The 26,068-nt window shown below is 41.5% G+C and overlaps 1 protein-coding gene across 5 annotated transcripts in view; it reads left to right on the forward strand.

Moving 5' to 3' along the window:
* The window catches only part of LOC135502008 (uncharacterized), a 188,193-nt gene that overhangs the window by 143,822 nt on the left and 18,303 nt on the right, over positions 1–26,068 (forward strand). The gene's annotated exons all lie outside the window — the stretch shown is intronic.

Raw genomic sequence — 26,068 nt, forward strand, 5'->3', positions numbered from 1 at the left:
ATAGATCTCCTCAGAATAAACTAACATTTAATATTTCTGCGGTCTTTTCTCCATACATCGTATCAAGAGTAATGTGACTGAATAGTGTGATATTTCCATTGGTCTTTGTGCGGCTTGTCACGTGCTCTCATGTATGTTTACGTGGTTTTGCTCGAGTTCCGAGAGTCTATCCTCAAGCCATTGACATGATCATATTAGCCCGTTCTACACGAGGACAGTTGGAACCGGCTTCGAGCCAGCTCGAGGCGGGTCAGGATAATTTTTACCGTGTAGAACTAAATCAGAACCGTCTCCAAGTGACCTGACCCGAGGCGCGTTAGCACTGCAGTCTCGAGCCACTTGAGGCGGATTGGAGCCACTTCAAGACGCTTAATCTCTCGTGCAGAACCGATCTGGCCTCGAGTCACTTTGCGCACGGTACTAAAATCGAGTAGTGCGGTATATAGCAGTTCATGAAAACACGCGCCACCATGCGACGGGTTAGTGGTTTAAGTGGCCTGAACTGACCTGGGGCCGGTGATTTGATCCGTCTCCGTGTAGACAGCGTAAAGCCAGTTACAGGTGATCCGGCTTGAAGTGGCTCGAGGTGAGGAGGGCTAAAACCGTCCTCGTGTAAAAGCAACTAATATCGCGAATTAGGTAAATTTAATACTGAACGGTTAACTTCAATATCAGTCAGACATCGTCGAGTAAGAAAACTTCAAACCATAATGAGCACATATAGCAGGTCGGTGTCTGAATACTGGATTTCGCGTTTAAAGGAGCCTTCTCGGCTTTCGTACCGATCTATTTGGTCCATTTCCAGACCACGCCTCTGATGGTGGTGTAACACCTATGTTTGTTCCCGATATTTTAGTGTTTCCATACAATAAACACCTAAAAAGGGAATGATTTTACACATAGAAGGAACAAAGAAAAACGGATCAATCTATCCTTCAGCGTCCGAACCATTAGGCACCTATTCGATAGAGCTATACCCTATACTATACTATACGCAAACAATAGTTTCATGGTCATGCACCCTTTGTGAAGCCATTGTTCGCGTATAGTGTAGTATACCGTATACCTCTATGGAATAGGTGCCTAAGGCACCTTCTCCATAGAGCTATACCCTATACTACACTATACGCGAACAATGGCTTCACAAAGGGTGCATGACCATGAAACTATTGTTCGCGTATAGTAGCTCTATGGAATAGGTGCCTTAGGGGAACACTCAGTAATGGAAACACTCAAAAACGTAACACCGGGACGCGATGCGAATCTCCATGACGCCTAGTCAGTGCCGATGCGATGGACACCCAAGACTCTGCGGCGTTGCCAATTTCCAAATCATCTTGATCATTTGCACCACCACCACCGCGGAATTGATAGGAATACTTTCAATATGTTGACCCGGGAGCCTTTTCATTAGCGGAACTGCCGCAGACGGACTTATTGCCGCCAATAAGACTTTTCCTAATGAATCTGTCTTCAGTGTCATCACCGGTGATATTCTGTTTCGTCGGCCATCGCCCTCAGGCAGATTATTGCTACAAAGATCGTCGTGATTGATGAGCCATGTCACCTCGGAAATGATGGCCATATTTTTGGTCAGTTGCGAGCAGTGAAAACTAATCGATGACCTGACATTGGACGAATGATGGGATCAGGGATATATAATCGCCTTATGGGGCTAACTGTTGTACTCATTTCATTTGTAGCATCTCGGCGGGCGAGCAGTGCATGTGGTCAATGCTGACTTGATCCCCTTCCTGTTCAGGCAATTAACACTTGGTCGACAGCTCACAAACAAAAGTTTGTTTGTCCAGAATTTGACACCGTTACGCATATTTGCCCTTACTAGTTTAGGGCTTTCGACCCCAATGAAAGCAGTTTCGTGGTGGTCGATATCATCAAGATTTTCTGATAACCCTTTGATAAGACAGTACGACAATGGAAACGTAGGCCTAAGTGCAAGCGGGCTTTGTTTTACGACAATAGACCGTGTAATTGGGCGATGTGTAAAATCTTTTAACTGTAATAGCGTAATGACATTACCACAGGCAAAGGGATGTCATCATCTTTTGCCACGAAATCCTTTATCTCTTATTCGTTCGTGGGCAGGATTGGTAACTAGATCACAGCAAATGAGGCGAGTGCCATGATATCTTCATTTTCTTTTCCCACCAATCCAGTCAATCGAAAAATGATTGGCTTGCCGAGTGCAGACATGTTACACTTTGAACCCTGTTTCAAGTGTACGGTCGAAATATTATCGGTTAATTGCCTTTTAAAGGGACACGTGGACCATTAGGTTCGTTTTTCAGGCAGAAATTGCTTCCAGCACGACGGTTAGGCCACGACGACATGCCGGCGGCTCCTTTCAACTCATGCCGGATCATTGAAACATCAATGAGCTGCAGCAAGCACTTTTAAAAGTTTTTAAATGGGCACCTCGTTCGTAATTCCTGGTGGTCCAGGTAAATAGAAATGCAGTTATACACAGTGCCGTAGTGCAGTTATCATACATACGAATTTGCCGAAACTTTGTATTTATTCTATTTGTATATCTGTCTGCACAACAGCGTACTTAGACAATTTGAAATTGAAAAATAACGAAAATGCATAGAACTTACTCTCCCTCAAACAACCTCCTCATTATCGTCCAGCAATTAAGGTGATTCAAGGCAAACTACATGCACTCTTATTACGGTGCTGAAAGTTCCCTGTCAGAAAACGAGGTTTCGATCAAACGACAGGTTTTCTTTGGACGCCCGGAACCAGCAGCTGAGTTTGTCATCTGTCTGTCTCGATCAAGATTTCTTACACTTGTTCATTGATTTCATAAGAACAAAGACAAGAAGATTAATTAAAACTGCATACGGCTGTCGAATTTGTGTTGCTCCTCTTCACTGAATGAAAAGCAAAGTGGATTGTGGTTTCTCAAAAGTAGACATTGAAGAATGATACCCCGTCAATCGCCTCAGTTCACTTTTAATAATTGATAGCGTAAATTACAGGGACGTCACGGCACCAACATTTTTTAGAGGTTTTGTTGATGTTGTTGTTGTGGTCTTGCTGGAGTAAAGATTCTCTTGTTTTTCTGTTTAAAATACAATGTTTTTATAATCCTCCGATGAGAGGACTAGCTTTATTTTTGCTGCGAGGCTCAAAGGTACATGTACGCAAACTCCAAGCTTTGCTATTGGTAACTGTTGCTTAGCAATCGACTATGTAAGCACAGTTTACTTTTGATCAACGGAGCAAATTAAGCTTGTCCTTTCATTGGGAGATTGGGCCATCCGCTGACTCCCCTTAAGTTCACGCCAAGTTCCCGTCATGCTCTCGTCTATAGTAGTGCTCAATGGAGACACTCTGTTGCAAAATTCTGCGAAAGATTGGTCGTTGCGTCACGCAAAGAATGAGAGCGCTAGGCCTTTTTGTGTTAGAACAGAAACAGGAACAGGAATGTGACGGGGCATGATGGGAAGCTCACAGGAGCTTGTCAGAACAAAGGACGGAAATCGGTAGACCACCATCAAATATCTGTCAACGGTTCATCCCCCGTCGTTTCCTCCCATCAGTGGAGGTTCCGAGTAAGGGTGACATCTCCCAGACAAGTGGTGATGACACGCCAATCTGCCTTAGATAGTCGCCACAGAAACTCTCCATTACGGCCGGTAATTCAAGGAGACATGCCGGAAAACAGATGCTAATCAGACGAAAGGGAGCCGCACCCATAAATTTGTCGACGGTCGACCCTCGATCGATTCAAGACAAGAAACAAATGTCATAGACGTGCTCGAAAATGTTACCAATATCATATTTCATATATTTTGTTTAAGAGATGGCTTGTAAGACCATCGAGTCAATAATCATGCTTTCTCCAATAAGAATATTACGGAAACAATGCGTTCTATTTGTTTATTTTGAAAATCATATTGCATTTCCGTGACGACGGATCTGGATTTATGTCTGGCATTATTTGTCATGTTTCTCATCTTATTGTTTGTCCCTTTCGTAGGCAGTTGACGCCAGGTTCAGTTTTTACAATACATTCCCCCTCAAATCGCCAAAATCCAGTCTGCAAAATCGTAACCTCTGCTCCGGAGAATGTTCTTACTCGGGTCTGGCGCGTCATCGTGCGTAAAGCCGCCTCCACTGCGCATGCCCCATCAATCTTTAATGAGTGTACGGGAAGGTTCGAAGTGAGTATTCGAACCCGCCAGCCGGTTGATCAGCATGCGATAGCTCGGTCGGTTATAACTCGCCTACCAGGGATATTGGTCTGACTGGTTATGTCTGTGAACTATAATCCTACAATCGGGTTAGGGGACCAAAGAGATTAGCATGGGCTTTGACCAAGCTGCCGGCTGCCCAGTAACCTTCCATTCTACAGTAGCAGTTCCCAACATTACACATAAAATGACAAAAGTCAAAAACTGACCGAATCATCATGCCTTTCCTATGTTAATCCCTACAGGACCTAGTGATGTCTCCGAAAAAAATCGGATATACGTCGAACACTTTACAAAATTTGTTTACTAATACTAATAAACAGATAAAGAACAATCGTACTGAAACAGAACTGAACTAAAAAAGCCTGCAGCTCACTCCTTTAAATTGATGTCAACTTTTGTCGGCAAATAAAGTTAAGAAATCACCACATAAACACCAACGAGTTTGTTAAACTGTTGTACCTTTTTTATTCGAGTCATGTGTATAGGTTTATTGCATTTGTCACTGTTCTGAATAGGTCATGGTTTAATGGCTTGTACGTGATGACTGATGAGAAATTCGGTTTTTCCTTACTACAAGTTCAATTCATCAGGAGATTGCCTTGGAGAGGTTCCAGCGGTGCGGACATACTACTACGTGGCACAGAAAATGGTGTACACTTTTGATTTTGAATACCGCCAATGACTTTAGATAAAGCAAAAGTGACTTCACCATCATAATCCACTGATGATGGACTGCTATATAGCATTTCGCGAAGATGACGTCACTGCAGCTGCTGCCCTCTATTGCCCCATCGCTGAATTACAGGCAATGTCGGACAAACATGCGGTTTCGTAATGGATTCAGGCTTTCTTACTAGGGCAGTTAGATTCAATCTGGCACATGTCCGAGTGTTGGAAATACTACATAATTGTTCTGAATATTTCTCTCTCTGACTCTATGGTATCATTCATGCTAAAAACAATGCAGGGTCAAAGATAATTGACTTTGAAATAAGCTCAAATGCGTGGAAATAAGTGTCGATGGCCGACTGTCACGTGACTAAAACGTCATCAATATCTTATGCAAATGACCTTGTGAGCTATCAATAGTAACTTCGCGGGATGCTATTGAACTTGATTTCATGGTTTCTGAAAAACTGCCATTTTTTAAAAATCGAAGTATCTTGACTTTTTTCCAAGGTAAATTCTTGCCATGAGTGCCTTCATACTTCTATTGTCTAGCTACAACATCCGCCATGATTCGTGTTAAGCATAGCAAACTAGAATTGAAGTGCAAATTAATGCAAGACAATGCATTTCTAATTAGACTTATTAAGACAGCACAAAACATGAAGCCCTTTAAAATTTGTATCTATGCATAAATTAAAGGCATACACTCACATTCCGCATGAATTTACCCTGGAATCATTTTCTTATCAAAATTAAGTTCATTGTTATAGTGAAGTCACGTCGCTCCCCCTCCCAAAAAAATAAATAATAATAATAAACTAAGTTAATGCCATCGTTTATTCTTTTTGATCTCCTTTCCTGAATTGGTTACTGCGCAATTAGATTAAAATAATAAAACTGAATTGAATTGAATTTAAATTTGAATTCGAATTTGAATTTGAATTTGAATTTGAATTTGAATTTGAATTTGAATTTGAATTTGAAACTTTTGTACCCTTGCTTGCCTGTATGGGTAGATTATGGTTACCCAACGAAAATCTCAAGTTGCAATGAAAATCCATCCATGATTGTTGAGATGTTCTCTGTGGTAGTTTATTATAAAGGTCTTGGTTAACAAAAGGCAGCACCAAATTCAACTGTCGGTCGGAAATGTAAATACCTTTACCGCAAAAAATAATGTTGGTATTACGATCAAACAAATTGGAAACAGGATTAATTAGGCCCAGCTACATGCTGCCGAAATTTGCTAAATGATTGTAAATATTTTTGAAGCCTTCTAAAATCGAAAGTGTGTTATCTTTTCTCGGACACTTAGTATGATCACCCGTTTGCCAGATAATATAATTCTAATCAATAACCGGACCAATGTATTTTACAGCGCAATAAAAATCACCCATCGGGATAGAGGCAAATCAATGGATTGTCATTCCGACCATGAGGGTAGATTGGCTATGTTGCAATGATCATGTTGATGTTTTTGTGGTGAAGAAGTCAAGCTTTCTTGGCCAGTATAGATAATGAATAGAGATGGATTTTTTGGAACAGAGCTGATCGCAAGGGAATTAGCTTTAGCTACGTTTGAAAATCCTTTGACAGTACAGTACCATTACCTTAACATTATACAAAGCACATTGACCACCGCGAGATGTCTTTCACCGCTCCAGCGGTGTCGTTCGCGCTCCAGCCCAAAATGACGCAGGCATAACATTTACGAATGGACCGCAGTAGCTTGAAATCGACAGGACAGTCATTCCTTAGCTTTGAAGATTCTAATCAAGTTGTTCCAAATAATTGACCCGATAGCAAACGGGATGACGGCAGATAGACAGACTTAGAATGATGATGGCACCAATGATTTCTCATTAGGGAGAAGGATTAATTACCGAGAGTGCAGTTTGGTCATACCAGCCTTAGATCGACAAGCCCGTCCCTTCAGAAGATAGATGGAGAGCGCGCTAAATGGGAGCTGAAGTTCTAATCAGAGGATCCAGATTGCACGAGATAATTTTCTACGGCCTGAAATCTTGAGACCTCAGTAGAGACTGTGTGTTGTCCTTTAAAAGCCGGCCCCTGGTGCACTGTCCGTAATTTTGGATAAATTTGAATGGATTTTGGGGGCAATTTTGGGGGTTTCGTGGTCTTGTATTTGGACTGTGTGTTGTCTTATAAAAGCCGGCCCCTGGTGCACTGTCCGTAATTTTGGATGAATTTGAATTGATTTTTGGGGCAATTTTGGGAGATTTCGTGGTCTTGTGTGGGACTTTGTGTTGTCTTATAAAAGCCGGTGTAGAAGTTTAAAATGTCCTAGGATAGAATGCCCGGGAAAAAAAGGATTCTATTATGCCCTACAATCTCTGAGCTATTGACGGTCAGGGTCTCTATAGAACTATATTGCAGAATACAATGGGGGGGGGGGGGGGCATTTGGTACTGTTACACCGGCCCCTGGTGCACTGACCGTAATTTTGGATCAATTTGAATTGATTTTTGGACTGACATTTTGGGGGTTTTCGTACTCTTGTCTGCTGGTTAAATACACCTTTGGGATATGGTAATAGTCGTTTTTTAACCCCTGGCCAACATAATGGAATAATACACCGGTTGAAATCAACATATTGACAGGACAGGCTGCAACCATAGCTTTCCGGAAACTCAGAGCCATTGACAGCACCATAAAGATACCGGGTCTTGGCATAAAGATTAGGATTTTATATGGCTTATGTCCGATCAGTGCTTTTATTACATCCTGGTTCCTGTGGCGCATCGTGGAAGTGCGATGGTAATAAACGCATAAAAGGCGAGGTGGTGGCCAAAAGCACCAACCAAAAAAACTACAGTCTTGGAAATAAAAGTTTTGGAGCGTTTTCGGCCCATACAAATGGTAGTACATGTATATAAATGTTGAAACGAGCCAAATGAAACAAGTCAAACTAAACGATCCAAATACACATTCTAAACATGAAATTGAAGATCACGTTTAGATGTAATATGATTGAAAAGTCTTAGGTTGATATTTGCATGAAATGAAAAAGCACTTTTAATCACTTAGGCACACTTAATTTGGCATGTTTAGGTTTTAAACAAACCAAAATAAACGACTGAATGAGACGTTTCATGGTGCATCTTGCAAAACTTAAAATGAGCCAAATTGAATGGGACTATGTGAAAAATATTTCATTTTATGCCATAAACACACTCGACCGAACCATACAATGAATATTGCATGTAAATTTGATCTTTAAATTCATGTTTAAAACGTTTATTTGGCTCGTTTAGTTTGGCTTGTTTCATTTGGCTCGTTTCAACACTTACATACTACCTACACAAATATGTGTCCCGTAGAGCTTTTTCAGTGAAGTGGAAAACCCTTAGAAACCACTTCATTTTACCTCCTATGATCTGTAGATGTTTACAATTCAATTGCCATCCTGAAGCTCGTGGTCTTATGTACAGGGAATGGTTGTATGTAAATGTTGAAACAAGCCAAACTAAACGATCCAAATAAACGTTTTAACCCTAAACTTAAAGATCAAGTTTACATGTAATATTCATTGCAGGATTCGGTCAAGTATGTTTATGGCATGAAATATAATATTATTCACATAGTCCCATTCAATTTGTTTCATTTTTAGTTTTGCATGGTGCACCATGAGACGTTTCATTCACTCGTTCATTTTGGCTTGCTTAAAACTTGAAACGAGCCAAATTAAGAAGGCCTGAGTGAATAAAAGCATTTTCATTTTATGCAAATATCAACCTAAGGCCTGCAATCATATTAGGCCTACATCTAAACGTAATGATAGCACTAAGTGTGAATGATAATTAACTCACTCAATTAGGTCACCTCATTAACCCCATTGAATATACTTGGGCCTGATCTTCAACGCCCTTTTTGGGAAGCCCTGGTATTTTTCAAAGTTTTTTCAAGAAATCTGACTTGTGTCGGATAAATCATGGAAAAGTTAGGGAAGTCGTTTAGAAGTCGGGAGTCTCCTACCAGTGAATCCCTCATTATGGATCCATGGATGGACACTTTTGCCTGTGTCATAGTATAGAGCTATGGGTGCTATGAGCTCCATCTTCATGGTTGCTTAATGGCGACGAACGGGCTCCAGAGTAGGAATAGCGTACAGTTATCGTAAATCTCTGATAGTGACACGAACGATAATGCTCGGACACTCTCAATTGCCATAAAGCAGAGCTAATGGACGGAGAAGCTGATGAGAACATCAATACAACACAAGGATCGGGTACAGGGTCAATTTCCAGGTCGAATATACCGCTCAGATTCTTATAAGAGCGGGTGCGAAAGCGGGAAATCGCGCTGTTTTCACAGGCGTTAGATTAATTTCGGTGTTCATCATCTGCTCGGCGATATTGTAACTTACCACTAGGTCAGGCCTGTTTAATGTGGAAAACCGCCAAGGTTCCACCTATGTTAGATTTAGATCTTTGAATACAGCTTTGCGTGTGATATTCGAGAGCGGGGGTGTTATTCATGTATTCAGCTTGATTCGGCAGCGGCGCTATTGGTCAGAGCGTAATTGATTTTGGTCTCTTTCAATGAAGGTCTGATGAACGTCAGTCCGATTTTTGGTGAATTCACACAAATCTCAGCTGTTTAAAAATGTGTCTTTTTATCCGACCCTTCTTTTGCGTTTAGTGTGGACCTCTCATGAGACTGTATGGTAGTGTAAAGAATCCGTGATAATTTATTACCTCATACCGGTGTAAAAGAAATGCAAGTCCCCCCGGAATCTAAGTCCGGTCCTTTTGTTAAAGTGAATAGAGTCGCCGAGTTCCTTTGTTGAAGATTATGTAGCTAACCCTAACCAAACCATTAACCACATTCGTTGACAATACACAGCTATTATATGGGGTCGTGCATTCCTAGGACGTCCATTCCTTTTACACCGGTATACCCGCATCAAAACTCAAACTTTGAATTTGCCGGCCTCGAGCACTTTGAAACTAAATCATTAGACAAGAGTTTTTCAGATATAGATGAGGCCAAAGGTACTTGGCTGACATCATGACTGACCCGCTTTATTTGGCTCCGTGAAAGAGCATGGATGAGGCCTACCCCGAGGATAATCTAGTGTTGTGCTACACCACTATCCTTTGGTAAATGTGATCTGGGCACATTCCTGAGATCAACTAAGTACCTTCGGCAAGAATGATATGAAAAACGCCATGAAAAACACTTTATAACCCACTGAGAGACTAGATTAGTCCTGATATCCGTATACTGATTGGGTCGGTAATATAAACACTCCACACACTGACCTGGCACGTCAACTCTTATGCGCAGACAGTAAATGACCGAAAGTCGTGCCAAGGCTAAGACAGGGAATCCTCGACGTGATAAAGCTAATCAGATTTTTATGTAGCCCCGGAAAGCTGGTAATAGGAGCTAATACGGCTATTGTTTGGGAATAAGATTCATTGAACAGAGGGCAAGCGGACGAACTGTTGATGATGAGAGACCAACGAGGCTACTTGTGATATATCGCTTTGGGTCGATAAAAATGAGTACGCTATTAAATATGTTTGGGCATTATTGTATCGCGTACACCTGCTCTTTACAGAGAGAGTCTTTTTTCGTTATGACAATTGCTCAGGTATTAAGCTAATGTCCATATCGATTCCCACCAATTTAAGTATTAACTATTATTGTAATTTAATCTACATTGTGAGCTTTCATGTTATTATCAACTCATTCATACCAATAATTGTCCTAATGGTATTTACTAGGTTGATATTAGTGCCGTTCAGACGACAGAAATTCAGCCCGCTGAGATCCGATCGAATCCGAATGCGGTCTTATGCGGTCTTTTTGGAAAGCGTTTAAAGCCTAAAGCCTAAAACTTGGTGATTAAATCAACTTGCATTCAGCGGGAAGTGGATCGACCACAAATTATATACTTAGTCACAATCATTTGTGGAAACAATCCGATTTTTCTTCCGTCGCAAAAAAAGGGTCATGTAGCCGTTGTTGCGACGGCTCCTCGATCATTTCACTGAAAATGACTCACAGCGTACCAAACACTTTAAGTTACGTATCGGGTGGTCGCAGTGGTGGTGATATTCATCATGGTTACTTCCGGTTGGCCTCTTCCGGTTTAAGAGGTAAATGAAGTCCAGTCCTCTCATTGGGAGATTGGAAATTGACGTCACGTTTCGACACAACAGGGCAACGCTCTAGTGCCAGTCAGGGTCATGTAGCCGTTGTTGTGATTATATACAGGTATAGTTTTTCTGGAACCCTTATTCATGACAGTTGTTGTTGTAGGTCTTCTTGTGTCGTCTTATAATCTCGCCATAAGCCTGTTGCATGGCATCTGTACTTACTTTCAGTAATCTCCCAGTCAGACAGGCACAAAGACTGCTTCGATAAAATCTGAGTCGCCTCATGTCTCACTTTCAAACCATGATATTTAGGATAACAAGTACAGAGTCCTAAAGGGAATTTCGCACGACCTCCGTTTCGGCCAACATTTTACATTTCTCGGGCTGTAAAAAATATACCTTCTCATTTCCAGTTTATAAATCCGGCGCTGATCAGTAAGCTAGACTTGGCCTGATGAACTTGTGGACAATAAGGTCTGCAATAGGGTTCCATTCAGAAACTCGGGTACGAGTTGATGATGCAGTTGCTTTGAAACCGACTGAGGCGCCTTAATGGCATTGGGTTGCTCGTACGAAGTTCGCTTTAAGGGTTGACCATATACACCCACCGCCATTTTGACCAAAACTTGAAATCTTTAGAATTTGATTTGATTTTCAAGCCTTGCGCTGCATGGACGACCAAGGCTCGATAATCTCATCACAGTTGGAGTGTCACACACGTATTCCTCAACACGTCTGAAAGGCGCGATAAAGAATATTTTAAGAGGAACACTGATTACGTCCGTGCAATGGCAGCTAACCAGTTGGAGAGGTGACTTGGTGATTAAATCAACTAGTATTCAGCGGGAAGTGGATCGACCAGAAATTATATTCTTAGTCACAATCATTTGTGGAAACAATCCGATTTTTCTTCCGTCGCAAAAAAAATCAAGTTCTCGTTCAAGTGACTATCTTATCTACCATCTAACATTACGCTAAATCGCCATTGTCGTTTAGGCCTATAGACCCCCATGGGAGATGTTCCATGGGGGTCGACGTTATCAATATTAGCTCTGATAACCCTTTGATAAGACGGTAAAACAATGGGAATATAGGCTTACGCGCGAGCGGGTTTGGGAAGACAATCTACCGTGTATTGAGCTAGGCCTGAATTCTTTTATTTGTGAGGTAAAGGGCATGTAATATAGTGTTCCCCTCAGCAACTTACTGATCCAGAAGTATTAAGGTAGCAGGAAGGGTAGGGCATTTGTGGTTTCTGAGTCTGAGGGGGTTGGTGTCTGTTGACTGTGCTTTAAGAGAGACTAGGCATGGCGCCAGTCTCTCTCAAAGCACAGTCAACAGGCGTTTGGTCTTAGTATTTAGGTAAGTACACAATCAAGCCAGCTCAGAGAGCAATGATTGAACGATGCTGTGGACAAATCCAAGGATACTGCATCAGTCACGACCAACTTCTCATCAGAAAGCGTCACCACCAGCATATTCAATGTTCAGTTCCAACCTGTACCAGTCCAATGCACGCCTGTCATGGTCAGCAGTGGTCAGCTTAGCGCGATATGGAACATTCTTCCGAAACTCAAGCGAGGGAAATCTGCTCATTAGCATATCTCGCGCACTACTCCTTCTGGTCAAACATCGTAGTGAAATCGTAATGGAAAACGTCTGGCTTTACGCCAGACTAATAAGTGAAGAACTAATAGGTAAAGAACTTCTACTTGCATGAGACTGCTGTGATGAAATTATCATTGCAGAGACTCCGGTGACGTACACATTTATTTTTTACAATCAAAAATGCCCTCAAAAGACGACATGGAATGATTATTTTATTGATATTTCCTACTACATATCTTCCAATTATCACTTTATACAAATAGATCGGTGTTAGGTCGCATGCTTTTCTTTCCTGGTGACACTATAAAGCAAAATAGTTGCAACCCCGTAAATGCGCTATAAGTCCAATAATAAGTGACGGTGACCCGTTATAAATGTTTCGCCAGCTTCGCTTTTTTGCCGCTACGCGGCGCTTTGGGCCCTTGCGTCGAGGAAAATGATTGCCCCATCTCTCACAAGGTCGTTGAGGACAAATGCCATTTTCTCTTGAATAGTCCCAAACCGAGTATTGCAAGACGCATTATCGCGATGAATCTTTCAAGGAATTGAAGGACAGTTGGAAAATTCGCTGAGAAGGATTTATTTGTACATTTTTCGGATCATCAGAAGGACATTTTTCTAAAGCTACATTCGTTTTGTTGATTGACCGAGTTTACAAAACGGATTTTTCAGCATGTAAGCTTACATTATATGTCCAAGCATTAAACTTTCAACGGTAATACCACTGGTCTGATTGTGGTCAAGATCTTGCCTTTCCTCCTCTCCAGAAGTGTTTCCGATTATATCAGCGCATAGCGGTTTTAAGATCGGTCCCATAACGACAATGTGCAGTGTCTGTGAGTTTAACCAAACAGCTCTTGGAGAATTTGTAATTAATTTACAATAATTGTAATCCCACGCATGTCCTGTTAAGTATCTTGGGGTTTATTTCAATTTCATGATTACTCGCAAGGCTGGCAAAAATTACCTTCACGGGTGTGCAAATAATGAGTATTGGTGTTGTTCCCAATATTTTTGCCCGGACTTGAACTTCTCTGTAAGTTTTTGATCAATTTCACGCTGGTTTCTAATTGAGACAATATTGCCCTGCAACAGGAAATCCGCAGGGGACTTTTACAATCATGGAAATTGCCGTCGAATATACCCGGCGACTGTCCGCACCATAACATCGGCTTTCCCGCGGATTTCGCACGACAAACATTTCGGCCTACTTTTTGCATTTTCTCGGGCGGTGAAAATGAACCTTTAGCTTCTCATTTCCTGTCTATAAGTCCGTTACAGATCATCAGTTGGCTAGATTCGGCCTGATGAACTCGCGTATGACGCGATGATGCATCAATTCCTTTGATACCGACGGAGATCGGTAAGGGCATTGCGTTTCTCCTACGAAGTTCGCTAGTGAGTTTTCGCTTCTCTATTCCGAGAACTAATTCACCGAGAATGACCAATTTTAGTGTAGGACGTCATCACTTGTTGGGCATCTGTTCGCGATCAACAAACTGGTTCCGTAAATCAGGCCTTGGTGGACAATTGCGCTAATTAATGCACAGTTCTACACAAGAAACTGGTTAGAAACAATAAAAAGTTGATCGACAAGACGAGAGGTGATAGGGGAAAATGACAGACAGAAGCGGATTTCAAAACCTGAAAACCCAGCCGTTGCTATTCTGGAACTCATTCGCAAATGCGATATCGGTGTTCCACGACTTGGTCTTGTTGCCTCTGCCTGCTGTGACTACCCATGCCATTGGTAAAACATAACCGGTTGCATCAACCTCGACCATCAATACTCAAGTCCACTCATAAATGTTGTTTCCGCATCGTTTGGTGGTCTGTTGGGCGAACTGCTGGTCGGATTTCTTTGAAGTTTGGTTTTTAGTCATCTTGCCTCAAAACCAAACAGGATTTTAGGGGTTCAGCATTCTCAGGGCAGAATTTTTAAAAATTCCTCAACGAAGTCCAATGGTCATTTGGAGGGTACGCTGGATAAGCCATACTTTGTTTTCGGATATTTTTTAATCATTCTTCGCACATCAGTAGATGGAAACAAAAAAATAATAACCTGGACATTTCACCCCGATTGGTCGAAAAATAAACCGTACAAAATGTCCGAATTCAATGCACTACGTCAATGTACACAAATACTGTACATACAAAAGATTTATTTCGTGACCATTTTTACTATGGTTTGGTTTTCAGATGAAGACCAATAAAAAACAAACTTCAAAGAAATCTGGCCAGTGGTTAGTCCTCCGGGGCCCAAACGATGCGGATATAGCATTTACGAATGGACCATAGTACGTTGACGGACGCCCAATTCATTCTGCCCATTAAATTGATTGACGAGAATGTACTGGTGCAGACATATCGGTCTCCGTATTGCCCGGTTTTACGTGGCACTGCCTACTATCGTGACCTTTGGTAAGGTCTGAAGGCTCATTATCGCTTTCCGCCCGTTTGAGCCCTGCGAAAAAAATGTCATCAGACGACAATCTCTTCAGCGCAGGCATTATTTCTATGGACGACGATAACTTTGGAACAGACTTGTTTATGTTTCACGCTGGGTTGGTCTAATTGTTGTCATCGCGTGTCTGGACTACTCATAATTTCCCTCGGGGAAGCGATTAATGGGTTAAACAAGAGCCTCCTTATACTGTGATTAATGAATACAGTCCAACCTCCCTTAGCAAACACCTCTCTATTAAGGACACTATTTTTGGTCACAAATTTGTTATTTCCATTCAATTTGACCTCTCTAATCAGGACACCTCTCTATTTGTGACAGCACTTGTCAGCCCCGAGGGTGTCCTTGATGGAGAGGTTCTACTGGATTCCTGATAATGACCACTCAGTCCTGGATAAAATCAGTGGACGACAATATTGTCTATGATGCATATTGACGCAGACATATTCATCGTTTCAAGCCTCACGGACTGTGCATTTGTCCGTATATAAATATTCATTTCAGTTTATTTATTGCTATGAGGCATAGAAGAGACAGAGGATGGGCTTTTTAGGAAACATTGTGCGCGAAAAAAAACAGCGAAAAAAATTATCAAATCTTTGATAGCATCGTATTGAGATTTTCGACCTGATTTTTGACTTAACTGACCTCCGTGCACATTTCAAAGTGGCATTAAAAATCGTATCTTTTAGAACTGTATCGATATTTTCGACCTCATTTTCGTCCTAACTGACCTCCTATCTCTACATACCATTGCGACAATAAGGAGAAATAATCCTGACCACTACCTCCGTATATTAATTAATCTACCGCGTGGAGATGTTTCTCATCACCCATTCATCAACACTCAGATTAATGGAGGGTGGGTACTCGACCTCACTCGTCAGCCAATCAATAATGTTAATACTTATTTTGATAAGTCTTACCATTATTGATTGTTGATACTTACTTAATAAGTATTACCATTATTGATTGGCTGACGAGTGTGTACCTCATCAAGTACGCGGTAATAACCATTTTGGATAAAAATGATAAAATGCACGACAACAACAGATCAGCTTGCAACATCAGATAAAATTATCATCACGGCCCGGTTGTTTGTCATAAACACGGACGTATTTGAGTTTATGATTATGTCTTGTATTAACACGGTTTGTGGCCTAATCAGAAAATGAACCAAGTTTCTCATCACCAACTCATGGACCCTCACATTAGTTAAGAATGAATTCTCGGCTACAAGGCGAAATGTCAACCAATCAATAACTATGGTAATACTAATTAATACGGCTTCTGTCCTAATCAAGAGCTGGGTTATAACCCTTTTGTGATCTTATATGCGCGACAACAAATTACATCGACCTTGAGAGATGTACCAGATCACCAGTGTCAGATCGAATATACGAAAGCTTTGTGTCAGATCGAATATACAAAAGCTTTAATCAGTTCTCCTACCAGTACCAGATGTACCAGATGTACCAGATGTACCAGATCACCAGTGTAAGATCGAATATACGAAAGCTTTAATCAGTTCTCCTACCAGTACCAGATGTACCAGATGTACCAGATGTACCAGATCACCAGTGTTGGATCGAATATACGAAAGCTTTAATCAGTTCTCCTACCAGTACCAGATGTACCAGATGTACCAGATGTACCAGATCACCAGTGTTGGATCGAATATACGAAAGCTTTAATCAGTTCTCCTACCAGTACCAGATGTACCAGATGTACCAGATCACCAGTGTTAGATCGAATATACGAAAGCTTTAATCAGTTCTCCTACCAGTACCAGATGTACCAGATGTACCAGATGTACCAGATCACCAGTGTCAGATCGAATATACGAAAGCTTTAATCAGTTCTCCTACCAGTACCAGATGTACTAGATGTACCAGATGTACCAGATCACTAGTGTGAGATCGAATATACGAAAGCTTTAATCAGTTCTCCTACCAGTACCAGATGTACTAGATGTACCAGATGTACCAGATCACCAGTGTGAGATCGAATATACGAAAGCTTTAATCAGTTCTCCTACCAGTACCAAATGTACCAGATGTACCAGATGTACCAGATCACCAGTGTCAGATCGAATATACGAAAACTTTAATCAGTTCTCCTACCAGTACCAGATGTACCAGATGTACCAGATCACCAGTGTGAGATCGAATATACGAAAGCTTTAATCAGTTCTCCTACCAGTACCAAATGTACCAGATGTACCAGATGTACCAGATCACCAGTGTCAGATCGAATATTCGAAAGCTTTAATCAGTTCTCCTACCAGTACCAGATGTACCAGATGTATCAGATCACCAGTGTCAGATCGAATATACGAAAGCGTTAATCAGTTCTCCTACCAGTACCAGATGTACTAGATGTACCAGATGTACCAGATGTATCAGATCACCAGTGTCAGATCGAATATACGAAAGCTTTAATCAGTTCTCCTACCAGTACCAGATGTACCAGATGTACCAGATGTACCAGATCACCAGTGTGAGATCGAATATACGAAAGCTTGAATCAGTTCTCCTACCAGTACCAGATGTACCAGATGTACCAGATGTACCAGATCACCAGTGTGAGGTCGAATATACGAAAGCTTTAATCAGTTCTCCTACCAGTACCAGATGTTCCAGATGTACCAGATGTACCAGATCACCAGTGTCAGATCGAATATACGAAAGCTTTAATCAGTTCTCCTACCAGTACCAGATGTTCCAGATGTACCAGATCACCAGTGTAAGATCGAATATACGAAAGCTTTAATCAGTTCTCCTACCAGTACCAGATGTACCAGATGTACCAGATGTACCAGATCACCAGTGTGAGATCGAATATACGAAAGCTTAAATCAGTTCTCCTACCAGTACCAGATGTACCAGATGTACCAGATGTACCAGATCACCAGTGTGAGGTCGAATATACGAAAGCTTTAATCAGTTCTCCTACCAGTACCAGATGTACCAGATGTACCAGATGTACCAGATGTACCAGATGTACCAGATCACCAGTGTGAGATCGAATTTACAAAAGCTTTAATCAGTTCTCCTACCAGTACCAGATGTACCAGATGCACCAGATGTACCAGATCACCAGTGTTAGATCGAATATACAAAAGCTTTAATCAGTTCTCCTACCAGTACCAGATGTACCATATGTACCAGATGTACCAGATCACCAGTGTGAGGTCGAATATACGAAAGCTTTAATCAGTTCTCCTACCAGTACCAGATGTACCAGATGTACCAGATGTACCAGATCACCAGTGTGAGATCGAATATACAAAAGCTTTAATCAGTTCTCCTACCAGTACCAGATGTACTAGATGTACCAGATGTACCAGATCACTAGTGTGAGATCGAATATACAAAAGCTTTAATCAGATCAGTTCTCCTACCAGTACCAGATGTACCAGATGTACCAGATGTACCAGATCACCAGTGTTAGATCGAATATACAAAAGCTTTAATCAGTTCTCCTACCAGTACCAGATGTACCAGATGTACCAGATCACCAGTGTGAGATCGAATATACGAAATCTTTAATCAGTTCTCCTACCAGTACCAGATGTACCAGATGTACCAGATGTACCAGATCACCAGTGTCAGATCGAATATACGAAATCTTTAATCAGTTCTCCTACCAGTACCAGATGTACCAGATGTACCAGATGTACCGGATCACCAGTGTCAGATCGAATATACGAAAGCTTTAATCAGTTCTCCTACCAGTACCAGATGTACCAGATGTACCAGATGTACCAGATCACCAGTGTGAGATCGAATATACGAAAGCTTTAATCAGTTCTCCTACCAGTACCAGATGTACTAGATGTACCAGATGTACCAGATCACCAGTGTGAGATCGAATATACGAAAGCTTTAATCAGTTCTCCTACCAGTACCAGATGTACCAGATGTACCAGATCACCAGTGTGAGATCGAATATACGAAAGCTTTAATCAGTTCTCCTACCAGTACCAGATGTACCAGATGTACCAGATGTACCAGATCACCAGTGTTAGATCGAATATACGAAAGCTTTAATCAGTTCTCCTACCAGTACCAGATGTACTAGATGTACCAGATGTACCAGATCACCAGTGTCAGATCGAATATACGAAAGCTTTAATCAGTTCTCCTACCAGTACCAGATGTACCAGATGTACCAGATGTACCAGATTACCAGTGTCAGATCGAATATACGAAAGCTTTAATCAGTTCTCCTACCAGTACCAGATGTACCAGATGTACCAGATGTACCAGATCACCAGTGTGAGATCGAATATACGAAAGCTTTAATCAGTTCTCCTACGAAATTCGGAAATCCCGCCAAAAAATCCAAGTTTAAAACCTGAATAAGAAATTCAGAAATTTATTCGAATTCAAAATTTCTTTATAATTCAAAATTTCATTCGAAATATACTTCACGAAACAGACTTTAAAATTTAATTTTATATTTGCCAATTTGTTTTGCTGCATATTTAGATATGGACTTCAAAGCTGAATTTTGAAAAGACATTTCTAAACTGAGCATTCTGGGTCTTTGGCCACACTGTTAGATCATCAAGTGATATGTTTTTCATATCGTTCTGGCCAAAGGTACCGAGTCAGACTCAGAAATGTGACCAGATCACATTTACCAACAGATAGTGATGTGGCACGACACTAGATTATCCTTACGGTAGGCCTAACCAATGCTCAACCAAAGCCGGCCAACTATGACACCGGCTGCCCAGGGTTAAGTGTTACATCACTATTTGTGATCACCTTAAGATAGTTTAGTGACAAGAGGTTAGCCAAGTACCTATTGGCAGATCTAAAAAACCACTCTCGGCAGGTTTCTTATTACCCACACATCGACTATCACATCAGTGTGAAATGATATAAGCCATCCAACCAGTAATGGCAATAAGTGCTCATTAATTCGCCTTGTGTCCTCCATCAGCAAGTTTTGGCCAGTATCTTCCTGAGGGAGCATTGGCGATGACAGACTAGAAGTGACAATGACCTTGTTACCACAGAGTCGTGTCAGATAGGTCAACAGAACTTCTCCAATGTTCAAATACGTGTGAAAGCCAAAACAATGCAGTAATCAGAAATGCAACGCTACACTTCAAGATTTAAAAATTCCATTCGAATTTCAAATTTTCTCGTTGAATTCGAAACTTCACTTTGAAATTCAAAACTTCGCGTCGATTTCGAAATTCACTTCGAACTTTACTTTAAAATTCGAATCTTAACTATTTTAGATTGCATGACTTATATCATAGCTGAATTTCGAAGACAACTTCTTATCAAATACATATGAAAGCCAAAATGGCTCATTCAGAATTCAGGAATTATAAATTTGACGTCATTATTCGAAACTCAAATTCGAAATTCAATTTGTGACTTCTAATTCGAAACGTCACTTCAAAATTCGAAATTTAACTACGAAATTCATGACTTGAAATCAAAACTGAATTTAGAAGACAACTTTTCAATTTGGATTGCCTCATATAAACTTGGCTTTTAAGTGAACTGCCCGGAAGATATGTCGGACATAAGTCACCAATGGCATGTGGTAAAGTTTCCAACCGCGCGGTTTCCACAGGCACTGGATTACTTTCGATGTCGTTTATTGGCTCGGCAAAATACTTTATACTGTATTTGGTCAATCTAAGATGAACCACCGAAATGTCCAACAAATTTGCCATTATTTGTTTGCGATAGAGCCAGCGGGTTCCATGGCCTGATTAATGGTATCAGCTTTCGAGATCCAGATCAGACCTGCCCTTAAACCGATGACGTCATACACAATAACCTGCCATTCTCGTGGAATTGGTTCTCGGAACGGATTAGCGGGACCTCACTATTGTTACTGATTATAAATCTGTCAAACGCGAGAGACTGCGACAGGTTCCGGCTGGAATGGAATCTGACCTTCACACGAATACAGCTGCTCTCATTCGTAAACAAGTGGTCGGCGATATCCTCTTGGGGAAATGGCGACGCAAAGGGGAAATTGGCTGTGCCAGACCAGAAATGTGAGTGACCTTGCAAACAGATTTTTACTCGATAAGCGCACTAAGAACGTGGGCACAAATGGCTTGAGGACGGATTCTGTAAAAGCAGGAAGCGGCATTCCACGGGCTTTTTGTGGCCATTTATAACCTCGCACCGAAATTAGTTCAACGCCTGCGAAAACCGTGCAGTTTCCTGCTGCAGAGAAAACTAAAAGCCAAAAGGCCTCTAAGGACGACCACGCTAAACGTGCGATTTCTTTGTGCTCTTCGCCGTGAAGTCATCTGTTAGAGTACCATTGACGGTTAACCAATAAAACTGGTAAAAAGAATTTGTACCAACTCTTCCAAAGTCACCCGCTCGAAATTTCTCGCGAACGTCTCAATTCTTCAGCTTGGCAGTGTATTTGGTTTAAGGAATTGATACCGAACTGGAGGTATTTTGACTCACCAAAACCGCGAGGGTGGAGCTAAAATGTAGACCAAAACCGAGGTAGAGCCGAGCTGACCGCGTTATAAGGACGTGGTGACGTTATACACAGGGCTGGAGGAGCTAGACGTTCCCAAGAAATGTCGAGCTTGTGACTTAGAAAGTGTTGGTACAAACTGATTTTTTTCCTCCATTTTATAGGTTACATTAGTGACGAAAGTTCGACTTTTGCAAATAATTTGTTTGGTAAAAACTTGGCGTTTTTGCCGTAACTGAGCAGTATTGATTGATAATTCCCGAAGGTGTGCCAGGGTGACATGGCCAAAGCTGATCATGTGTCTTGATTAATGTTAGTTCAGATGCCGCTTAGTAATTAACGGCGCATGTCACTATAGCTAATCTTTGTCTGCATCGGCCGCAATCTCCTAGCTTCGCCATTGGTAACGGTTGCTTAGTGATACTATCACCGTTTACTAGCGTACATTTGGCCTCTTCCGGTTGGTCACTTCCGGGCAGCAAATAGAGCTAGTGCTCTCATTGGGAGATTGCATTGACCTCCCACGTTTTCGAAATAATGTCAGACAGCTACCCATACAGTATATCGGGTGGCCCAAAAAACCCATCGAACTTTATAAGACCAAAGTTCTCATGAAATATCGAGTCAATGAACATAACATTTTGCATCCACTTACGTATTGAGTTTATCTGTGGGTACTCAGCTATGTCACTTTCAGCGTTATCTCTAATACATCTTGTAAACTCAACATTCAGGGCATGATTCGATGACGTCACGTATGTCATTCAATCAGGTTTCAGTAATGTAATCAATCTCAAATCTCCTGGGAATTATAACTCTATAGTTACAGTGGATGTTGTGCAGTGTTGCAAATGCGTTTTAACTTTTATCTCATTGTGCATTGGACTTGAAATATTCATATTGATTGAGTAGCCTCCGAATCAACCATGGTATACGTTTCTTCCGGCGTATTATTATTTTTTGCCATGTGTTTTATTTCCGGCTCCGGAACAATTGGACAGGATGGATCTTAAAAATTTCACCACTGATAGACGACGTCGTTATCTATAGTCCATTCGTAAATGTCATGTCCGCATCGTTTGGGGCTCCGGAGGGTGAACTACTGGTCGGATTTATTTTAAGTTTGTTTTTTATTGATCCTTGCCTCAAAATCAAACATGATTTTAGGGGTTCAGCGTTCTCTATGCAAAACTTTCTTCAGCCAATGTTCATTTGGCGGGTCCCCTGCAAAGGCCATATTTTGTTTCTGGATATTTCTCATTCATTTTTAGCTCATGAATAGATGGACACCAAAAAATAACCTGAAAGTTTCATCCAGATTGGTTCAGAAATAAACTGTACAGAGCGGAAAATGTCCGAATTCAATGCACTACGTCAATGTACACAAGTGCACGCAAAAGTAATTATTTCGTTTCCATGGTTTCTAAAATTAAAGTATCCTGTTTGGTTTTGAGGCAAAGATCAATAAAAAAAACTTCATAGAAACCGAAGAGTAGTTCGCCCTCCAGAGCCCCAAACGATGCGGACATAGTATTTAAGAATGGACTATAGCTGTATGCAGAATTATATTTCACTTAAGTTTCGTTGATTCGCTGCATGCCTCGCTCGATAATGACTGACAAGTTCAACGTTGTTACGCTTATCACTGTCAATTATAAGCGGATAATTCCAATCTGACGGCTTTAACTTGAGTCTTAATTCTTACGCTCTGAAAGCGGATATGGGCCTCAGTTTCCAATGCCGTGCATCTGATTGGAGATTTTACGAGCCCATTAGTCATGCTCCTTCGCAGGACCGGAACTCTATTCATCGTTGATGTCGTTCCGTCCCTGCTTGAATTGGCTGCCATTGCCTCCGAATGACCTCGAATTGATCATTTCGATATTACGTGACTTTTCGGGTCACTCAAACGTTTTTAACATGGTTAAAATAATACATTTTAACATATGTCGTGGTATTTAAATGACATATATTCTGTTAATTTATCTCCAAAGTGAATACGAAATTGTGTTTGCGGCCATTTACAAGCCGAGGGCGTGATCGTAATGTACAAAGTACTATGACAAAGATAACACGGAAACTAATACTAGCAGAGAGAATAGGCTTGAACATAATGTCTGCTTTGAAGAATGAACATCAGCGTATTTTGACCTGGGATCAAGTTATTCAAACTTCCCTGACTTAAAGGGGGCCTAAAGGCAGGGGTAGAGGGGCTATATAATTTGGCCATCTTCAGGTGACTAATATACACAGTAAGGGCCCTGGGTATTATCTGATTCAGCACTAAATATATTCCTCGTACAAGCATGAATCATTGTGACGTACTGTGAGATGTGAGAGACCCCTATTGGCGACTTCGTGTAACTTTATCTTGCCTGCCTAGCTGCAGCCTATATTGACCCTTTAAGGAGTTTGTTTTAAAGCTTGCAGCACACTGGACGCCAACTCCGGCGGCAAGGCGCGTTTTTTGCCGCAAGAGTCTTGAACGCCTGAAAAATCCGTAGTGTGCTACGGACGGCGTCAGGCAAACGCCACTTGCCGCCACTTGCCGCCACTTGCCGCCAGATATCTAGCATGTTTGATTTTTGACGCCTGTAGCGGTGTCTGAACGCCAGTGAACGCAAGAAGAATCCAGGTGTGCTACGGATCGCCGCCAGAGTTGGCGTCAACCAGCGTCAATGACGAGGCTTTGGCCAATCAGCTTGCGTCTTGACGTCACATGATATCAAAATGGCAGCCCCCACGATTCTTGGAAGTGGCGGAAAAGACGCTACTGGACGCCAATTCTGAGTAGGTGTGCTATGAGCGCGGTCCACTGCCGCCAACTCTGGCGTCGAGCGGCGTTCAGTCGCGTTCAGTCTGACGCGCCTTGCCGCCGAAGTTGGCGTCCAGTGTGCTGCAAGTACTTGCATTTTGATATCATGTGACGTCAAGACGCAAGCTGATTGGCCAAAGCCTCGCCGTTGACGCTGGTTGACGCCAACTCTGACGGCGATCCGTAGCACACCTGGATTCTTCTTGCGTTCACTGGCGTTCAGACGCCGCTACAGGCGTCAAAAATCAAACATGCTAGATATCTGGCGGCAAGTGGCGGCAAGTGGCGTTTGCCTGACGCCGTCCGTAGCACACTACGGATTTTTCAGGCGTTCAGGACTCTTGCGGCAAAAAACGCGCCTTGCCGCCGGAGTTGGCGTCCAGTGTGCTGCAAGCTTAAGGCAAACACCTTTGAAGTTTTTAAAAGCGGACGTGTTGTTATGGCATTTACTCGGGTTTTTTTTCTATCAACTCATCTTCTGATCAATATTTCAACAAGCCACTAAACACTGGACTCATCAGATGTTTCCAATAATCACCGACAATCTCGACCTTCTTTACACCTATTCACCATGTTCTCTGTCAATTGCATCCGAAGATGAAATCGATTACGGTTCGAATCTCAAATGTTATCTACTTTTGTCTTTTGGGCTTAAAAACTGGAGATGATTCATTTCATTTTCGAGGCAACTGAATTGGTGTTTTAATGACTTGGGATCCCTGATTTGAGAAAATTGATTTTTAAACCGAACATTCGAAATCAGTCTTGATGTTGGTATTTATTTTGCCTTTAAACTCATTTTTTGATGAATGTTAGAACACAACAACTAATTAAACACTACACTCTTAGAAATAATGGTTCATGAAATTTGGAACGTCCTTAAATTATTTGTCGGCCAACACACATATGAGCTTGTCGTCTTTTTTCATCGAAGCCGAAAACCCTTTGAGGTTCATTAGAATCTCAAAACCATTAAGGGTTATTCATTTCGCTGAAAAACCTCTTCGAGGTCCCTACTTGCGTTGGTTGAAAACCCATTAAAAGGTTTTCAAAACCTAAATAAACTTGATTTCTAAGTGTATGGACTCATTCGAGATTTGCTGCAGCTATATCCGATAATCCCCAAATATCACACATCCTACACTTGCCATTTTCGCTGTCAATCAAAGGCAAATATATCACGTCATCATCCAAATCTGACTGTTTTCAACTCTAGACTTAATTTATTTGCAAAACCGGAGATGTACCCCCAATGTCTTCGATTTGCGAAGCAAATTGGAGCTTTATTAGCCCACTTCGCGTCTTAAATTGATCTGGGATAAAGTTTGAAGTGAACGTCCCTGACGTTATCTTTGGGGTTATTCGTTTTGTACGGAAAAACCTTTTAAACACTTAAAAACAGACGTGCTGTATCTTTTTGCTCTCGTCAATAAATACTCCTTCTGATAAATATTAGAACACCATAGTCACATAACGCTGACTCAGTGAACTGATTCAATCAAGATTTGCTAGAGCTGCATCTGTGCCCGATTATCGTTGCGATTAAAAAATCGAGTTGAGAGCTAAGCGTCATCTAGGACATTATTAGCTCTGTAAAAAATAGAGCGATTAGTAGGAGGAAACCGGACGACCCGGAGGAAACCCACCCTGTCGAAGAGTTCGAGTCGCCCTCTCTATCACTTCA

Source organism: Lineus longissimus, chromosome 18, assembly GCF_910592395.1.
Source record: "Lineus longissimus chromosome 18, tnLinLong1.2, whole genome shotgun sequence".
Lineage (NCBI taxonomy): Eukaryota > Metazoa > Nemertea > Pilidiophora > Heteronemertea > Lineidae > Lineus > Lineus longissimus.